This window comes from Diabrotica virgifera, chromosome 5 (genome assembly GCF_917563875.1).
Source record: "Diabrotica virgifera virgifera chromosome 5, PGI_DIABVI_V3a".
In the NCBI taxonomy this organism is placed as follows: domain Eukaryota; kingdom Metazoa; phylum Arthropoda; class Insecta; order Coleoptera; family Chrysomelidae; genus Diabrotica; species Diabrotica virgifera.
This window is the reverse complement of record NC_065447.1, coordinates 162,404,140-162,412,993: the sequence shown is the minus strand read 5'-3', so window position 1 is coordinate 162,412,993 and position 8,854 is coordinate 162,404,140.

Sequence of the window (8,854 nt, the reverse complement as noted above, 5' to 3'; positions counted from 1 at the left end):
TCCAGAAATAGCTTCTTCATATTTTCCAAATTATATAAAACACGAACCCTTCGTCGTCACATCAATTTTTCAAAATTATTCCCAAAAATATTGTGCTGAAATTCCTTCATTTTCAGAATTTAATTCTGACAGCAAAATGAAATTTTATCTCTTCTAGTTTCACAAAACTTTTGATGGTCTTATTGGCCTCGACAATCTAAAACTCTTCGAAGCCCAATTAAACTTTCCTAATTCACTTCTAGTTACAAAAGATTCTACAATCCCTATCAAATATTATGAAACAAACAAAACACAATTTTATTCCATCCATTTGGAACCAAATTCAATTAGCCCAGTCAAAATTCCAGTCAAAGAAGAAAAAGGAACCATCATTATTCCAACTCAAAAAGTACAAGGCGTCGTAGTACGAGAAGCCCTTACTAACGCCGAGAACCACCTCGCCTGGACCGAAATTGCCAACTTCACGTCAGAACCCATTTACCTTTCTCTTATGGAACCACTCGAAAGCCAGGAAATAGACATTCAAGATTTCCATATATATTCCATGGAAACAACCTCCGGACCAGACTACAGACAAGATATCGACGACTTAATTAAAACCGAACATCTTAACGAAGAAGAAGAGGATCAAGTTCGTCAACTATGCCGAAAATTCTCTGATATATTTCATCAACCAGACACTCCTCTCAGCTTTACTAACGAAGTTAAACACCACATCAAAACCAAGGATGAAGAGCCTGTATATACGAAATCATACCGGTGTCCGTATGTGCACAAAGAAGAAGTAAAGAAACAAATCTCTTCAATGTTAGAGCAAGGGATCATTCGACCAAGCCAATCGCCATGGTCCTCGCCCATTTGGATTGTGGCAAAGAAACCAGATTCATCCGGTAAAATAAAGTGGAGGATAGTGGTAGATTATAGAAAGGTCAACGAGAAGACAATTGACGACCGATACAGAATTCCTCACATTAGCGATATTTTGGACAAATTGGGAAGATGTCAATATTTTACGACCCTCGACTTAGCGAGCGGATTTCATCAAATCGAGATGGCTGAAGAAGACATTCCCAAAACAGCATTTAATGTGGAAAATGGACACTATGAATATTTAAGAATGCCATTAGGACTTAAGAACGCTCCGTCCACGTTCCAACGTATGATGGACAACGTATTGAAGAGACTTCAAGGAGAAATATGTCTCGTCTATATGGATGACGTAATAGTATACTCAACATCACCACAGGAACATATAGTAAATCTCACAAAAGTATTCCAACGATTAAGAGAAGCCCGACTAAAAATCCAAGTTGACAAATGCGAATTTTTAAAAAAGCCAGTTAATTTTCTGGGACACGTAGTCACACAAGAAGGAGTAAAACCGAATCCAGAGAAAATTGAAGCAATAGAAAAATATCCAATACCGAAAACAGCAAAAGAAATTAGAGGATTCCTTGGACTCTTGGGATATTACAGAAAGTTTATTCGAGACTTCGCAAAAATCACAAAACCTCTAACAAGATGCTTGAAAAAGGACGCAAAGATCGAACATACGCACGAATTCGTAGAATGCTTTGAAACATGCAGGAAATTATTAATGAATGAGCCTTTATTGCAATATCCAGATTTTTCCAAAGCGTTTAACCTCACAACAGATGCCAGCAATTTTGCTATCGGAGCAGTATTTTCCCAAGGACCAGTTGGCAGTGACAAACCAATTGCCTTCGCTTCCAGGACAATAAATGAAACTGAGACCAAATACTCAACAATAGAAAAGGAAATGCTAGCAATGGTGTGGGCAACTAAGTATTTCCGACCCTACCTATTTGGAAGGAAATTTAAAATACTTTCAGACCACCGTCCCTTGCAATTTTTTTCCTAAAGGAACCCAACTCAAAACTAGTACGTTGGAGATTAAAATTAGAAGAATTAGACTACGAGGTAATTTACAAAAAAGGAAACAAAAAAGGAAAAGCTAATACCAATGCCGACGCACTGTCTCGAATCGAAATTCACACAAAGGAAATTAAGGACATCGATTCACAAATTAAGGAAGTCTTTGACGACTTAGTAGACATGGAAGACTGTGGATGGTCAACGACTAATAATCAAGATGCAGATCGAATAATCGACGAGATTGTAGAAGGAAAAGCAACAGAATTAATCCAAAAAAACATCCCAGAAGACACTGTTGAAAACGAAGATCAAAACATCCAAGAAGACACTGTTGAAAACGAAGATCAAAACATGGATGAAGACGGAAATGAAACAATACAGACAGCAGTAGAAAACCCAATTCTTGGTATACCTATTTCGGAAAAACCACTTAACTTCTACAATAACCAAATTATAGTCAAAATCGTCAACTACAATCCACGACCTCCAGCAATTATACAAACTTTTCCGAATAAAAGACGTTATCATATCCAGCTATCGAAAGATCAGCTAAAAGCTGATACCATACAAATTTTTAAGCAACACCTCAACCCGAAAAAGAAGTACGCAATTTTATTTGAAGCAGAAGAAGAAATTTTTGCAGAAATTTGCGAAATTATCAGAAAAACTTTCAAAAACAACGCATATGACTTAGTAAAATGTAATCTTTTATTGGAAGATGTTAATCTAGAAGAACAACAAAAAGAAATTATAAAAAACTATCATGAAGGTAAAACGAACCATAGACGAATAGCTGAAACAGAAAGCCAAATAAGAAGAAGATATTGCTGGCCTAATATGAAGAGAGACATAGAAGATATCATAAACTTCTGCGATATATGTCAAGAAAATAAATATGACAGACTTCCTCCCAAACCAAAATTTATGGTTACACCAACTCCCACTAAACCACTGGAAATAGTTCACATCGATTTATTCCAGGCTGATGGACAGAAGTTTCTAACCATAATAGACTCATTTTCGAAGTATGGACAAGCTTATCCAATAAATGGAGGAAACGCAGTCAATGTACTCAACGCCCTACTAATTCTTATAACCCATCATGGACTCCCAACAATGATAGTAGCCGATAATGGTACGGAATTCAAAAATAGAGTAATACAAGAATTTTTAGACTCCCATAAAATCTCAATCCACTATACGACACCAGAGAATCCGCAATCTAACGGGATGATTGAGAGATTTCATTCTACATTAATCGAACATCTTCGAATCCTAAGGAACACCAAGGCAAAGCTCACGATAAAAGAACAAATGCTATACGCTATAATTGGGTACAATAATTCCATACATTCCGCAACGAAGTTACGACCCATTGACATATTAAACGGCCATATCGACGCAAAAGATCCCTTTGACGTGGACATACAGAAAGTAATACTGAATAATTATATTCAAAATCATAGAGAGATAACAAAGGAATTATACAAGGAAGTAAATCAGCATATACAAGAAAATAAAAATAAAGTCATCGAAAATAGAAACAAATCGAGACAAGACCCTATTGCGTATAAACCAAGTACAAAAATTTATACCCGAAAAACAGTCACTAGGAATAAATTACTTCCACGATATTCTGCAAAACTTATAAAGAAAAATAACGAAGTTACTATAAAAACATCGAAAGCTACAGTATATAAGAAGAACATAAAACATCAACCTAAATCAAAAACTAATTCGGAACCTTCCCCACAAGATCAGCCAGACGATAGGAAAAAAATTAAAGATAAAGAAACTGAAAAACAAACCAGAAATAATTTCCCTCAACCTGGGACAAGCAAGGATTTAGATTACTAACAGACAACAAAAAAAAATGATAAAGACAAAATAAATTTACCTTTTCAAAATATCCAGAGTTATTAAATTCAAGAGCAAACGTTCCAGATAAATCGCGAATACTTCCCAAAAATTAGGACTACAGAAATTCAAACCGTTCAGGATAGACCACATCCCTTTAGAAAAATTCCATAAACTCTCCGAAGGAAGAAGAACATCCAGAAAAAATAACCCAAAATTATGGAATCATAGCCATAGCCATTTTTTGGTTAACTCCTGTATAGATTTTTATTTAAATTATTTGCCTTGTATATGTTACAGATACAAAAAACAAATTCTAGCAACGAAATTCCAAGAGATGCCAATCCAAAAGTTTTGTTCATCCCTTACAAAACTTCTTCAGGGGATGGAGTAGTTATAGTACAACGACCGCTACCATTCAGTTTATTCTACCACGTGGAATCAACACAAGGCTACGCCGCGTCGCAGCGTTGAACATTCTGGACCTAATTGCGACGTATTGGACAGCAAGATCAGCAATTATAAAATTATAAAACACCATGTAAAAATCAATATTTTTCAGCCTGATTTTAAATTATTGAGTTGTATCTAAAATCTTTGTTTGTCGAAATAAAAGTTTTAATTGTGAACTTCAGTTTTTTAAAAAAGTGTTTTTCCAAAGAACATTCATAATTTGCGTATATTGATACTTACAGATAAGTTGCAGAGAATCTTCCTAAGCGAACGGCTCCACGGGCGAGAAATTGATCCTAGCAGTAGCAGTAAAATGAACTTAAGGTTCCGCGGAACGGAATAGGAATATCCGAACTGTACCGACTACAGAATTTGTGCGTAGTCGGTTCAGTTCGGCTATTCCCATTCCGTTCCGGGGAACCTTAAGTTCATTTTACTGCTACTGCTAGCGTCAATTTCTCGCCCGTGGAGCCGTAGCCTAAGACCGTTAAAAGTTGCAAAACTAATCGTCAAAACTACACAGAATATTTTGACAGCTTGGCTATTAGTGCACCCTATAGTCCAGGGTAATACGATTTTTTCCATGAAACTTGAACAGCCAGGGTACTGAAGCGTTTTTTCGATAGGTACCTAATACCTATAAGAGCAAATTGTAACTATTTCCTGCGTAGGATCTGGCGGCCATTTTTATTTATAAAAAATTAAGTGTCAAAAAATGGCATTCTTCACTTTTTTTTCAAATCAATGGAAAACAGGGAAACTTATAGTTTTTTTAGTACAAATATCTTCGAGACTATGGAAAAAGCTTTAAAATGACGTATTACAAAGTTTGATATACTTATTTATTGTAAATATAATTGCGATAAAAGGTCGGAATTGCAAATAAAAAATTATTTTCGCAATAACTGTTGTAAAAATTAGTGTACAGTTCTGAAATTTTTGTCAAATAAGGGTTCATTGGTGTTTAATATGTGATAAAAATTTCAAAGCGATTCATTTAATTGTTTAAATTTTATTCAAATTGTTTATTTCAGAGAGCATTTTTTTGCAATAACATAAGTGAGAAGAAAATGACGTTAGAACTATGCCACAGGAGTCAAATGAAAGAACAGGAGCTATATTTTCAACTTGGTTTAAAAAAAGTGAATAAAAAATGCATTTATTAGTAATAAATAATTATGCAAAAATATCGTGAATCTTTCCTTATAGAAATTATACATATTTATTACAATTTTTTATCAAAAATGATATAGATAACATTACTTGGTAGTTGGGCACTTAAAACATGGTAAAAAAGTTAATTTTTTTGGAAAAAGTTATTCAAAAAGTTTAAAAAGAAAAATCGACGATACCTTTGCATAATTATTTATTATTAATAAATGCATTTTTTATTCACTTTCTTAAACCATGTTGAAAATATAGCTCATGCTCTTTCATTTGACACCTGTGGAATGGTTCTAAGGTCATTTTTTCTGACTTATGTTATTGCAAAAAATGCTCTCTGGGATAAACAATTTGAATAAAATTTAAACAATTGAATGAATCGCTTTGAAATTTTTATCACATATTAAGCACCAAAGAACCCTCATTTGACAAAAATTTCAAAGTTGTACACTAATTTTTACAACAGTTGATGAGAAAATATTTTTTTTGCAATTCCGACCTTTTTTCGCAATTATACTAACAATAAATGAGTATATCAAACTTCGTAATACGTCATTTTAAAGCGTTTTCCATAATCTAAGATATTTGTACTAAAAAAATAAAAAGTTTCACTATTTTCCGTTGATTTGAAAAGAAGGGGAAAATGCCATTTTAAATAAAAATGGCCGCCAGATCCTACGCAGGAAATAGTTATAATTTGTTCCTATAGGTATTACCTGTCGAAAAAACGCTTCAGTACCCTGGCTGCTGAAGTGTCACGAACAGGGTATATTTTTGTCTTATTACCCTGCCCTACTAGTATTATTTTTGTCTGTAGATTTTGACATTGGATCCGAGCATGATATGTAACACCGATGCCGTATCATCTATTTTTTCATACTATCACATTTCAATTATTTGTGATATTATATTTTGTGTGTGAAATGTATCATTTGTGTATTTTAGGTATGTTCTAATATTATGTTATATATAGATAGGTTTTTACTTGATTATTTTAAATAATTGTGAAGTTTGACTTGCTAGAAACCTTGCTAGAAAATAAGTAGTTTGGAACACCAATTAAGAAAAATTTATTATGTTGTTGTTTTCACCAATTTTGAAAAAATGTGAAACCGTTGAATTATCCACGTCCGTCTGTCCGCCAGTCCTTCCGTCTGTCTGTCTGTCAGTGAACTCAACTCCTCCGTCATTATACCAGGTAGAATGACAAATGAGGTGTGAAATGAAAGCTTATAATCCAAAGATGATATTAAAGGTGAGAAATTTAACCTAGGCTGTCTGTCCGTCTGTCCGTCCGACCGCGAATATAATTTCTTCGTCACTACACCAGGTAGAACAACAAATAATGTGTCAAATGAAAGCTTCTAATCCGAGGATGGTACTAAAGGTGAGAAGTTTGACATAGGCTATGTGTCCGTCGGTATTCATTTTCGTCGAAGGTGCATCGAATAATATATTTCAGTACTGTACTATTCCAATGACTTCAAAACAGTACTTCTGATCGTATTTCTAAAACCGGAAGTTCTAGGTTAAATTTCTCACATTTATTACTATCCTTGGATTATAGGCTTTCATCTGACACCTCATTTGTCATTCTACCTGGTATAAGGACGGAGGAGTTATATTCACGGTCGGACGGACAAACCGTCAAATTTCTCACCTTTAGTACTATACTTGGATTATAAGCTTTTATTTGACACCTCATTTGTCATCATACCTGGTATAGTGACGGAGGAGTTATATTCGCGGTCAGACGGACAGACGGACGAACGGACCAAGTCAAGTTCCATGGCAGGATGACATGTTAGAAGCCGGGCCGAATGTGAACCGGGCATTAGTTGTTCATGATGCGCTTACAGCAGTAACTTTACCATTTTCAACAATCTTTCTGTGTCCCTATGCCGCCTATGCGTACTTTGATAATTAAAAGCGCCAAGGATGAAGTTGGTGTTATGGTAGTTAAAATTTTTAGGTTCAATCAAAATGAAATCTTCCCCTGGGGCCTCGTATACAGAAGGTACAGAGAACCTTGGTGGGCAGATAGTAATATTTTCTACGTTGTTGAGTTCACTGATAGCATACGCTGTTATGTTCAACTTAGGTCGAAAAAAGATAGTACTTCTATATTTATTATTGATAACTCTTTCATTATTTAGTTTCCTACTTTTTTACTTAGGATTTATTTAAGTCCAATATAGGCTATCATAGGTTGATTAAGATCATCTTTAATCCTAGATAAGGAGCCCCCTTACATCAATGCTATCAGCCAGGCCAGCTAAACTCTGGTTTTATATAGAGGACAAAAATTTTCTTCCTCCCAGCAAGGTACCCCGGATAAAACAACCATGATTCCTGAGCATTGAGACCGTGTACTGTTAGAAACGGGCTTGGTGGCCAGACTACAGCGGGTCGGCTGGCGAGGTAATCAAACACCGTTTGCAAACATCAGTGATCAAGGTCAAAAACCAAGGTCACCGGCTCGTTGAACGGGCTCACATTTTGAGAAGAGACAATTTCTAGAGGATTTACAAAAATGTAAGGTAAAAAAGGGAGAAAATCACATAACGCCATCTCTACGGCATTACCACAGAAAAGCCTCTCGCATCAGAGGACAGGGCATCCAAGATAAAAAACAAGTTAAGTCTCCCCAATGTTATTTCTGCGATTGCGGAGGGGTACGGTGGTAGCTTGGGGGTCAGATAGGTACCGTCTCCTTGAGGCGTGACCTCTTTGATCTTCGGACATGAACACCTTACTCCGAGACTCTCATGTCTCCTGAAGTTGTTGTTGTGTGTATGTGTGTGGGTGTGCCCACAACTAACACATTCAGAGTTATTGTCATGTTGATAAAAGAAAACAAAACAATGAGCTCGCATATATTCCAGAAAACAGTGGACATGAGTGAGTCACTTTTTTGTTCCACAAGATCTTTTGTATTCTCTGATCATGATATTTATGTCGTATACAATCGTTAGTCTACCTACAGGAAGGGGACTGGCAAGACAGAAAGAGCTGGTTAAAGGAAAAGCAGCAGGTTATCTCTGTAAAAAATCTTTCTTGTATTCGATTTGCTGAACATCAAATTCTTTAATTTTTTAAAATCCTGATATTGTATCTTAAAAAAGTGTAGTTTAGGAAACTTTTAGATTCACAGTGTATTTGTAAAAACATGACCTTCCTTTTATTATACTTAATGTTGAAATGCCAGTAACTTAGTAACGACGTCAGGTCCTGCCTGTTTAATAATTCATGCTTACCGTGATACCTAACCACTTATTTACTAGATTTGTATCGGGGCTATGTTTATATCCACCTTATGTTCATTTAATTATTCCGCTAAAAGCATTTTCATTCAACAAATGTGGTTGTTAAAAATTTAAATTTAGTATTTATATAAATTTAGTACCTATTTATTTATTATATAATAATATATAGTTATTTATATAAATTTATTTAATATTTATAGAATGAAAATTACTTAATC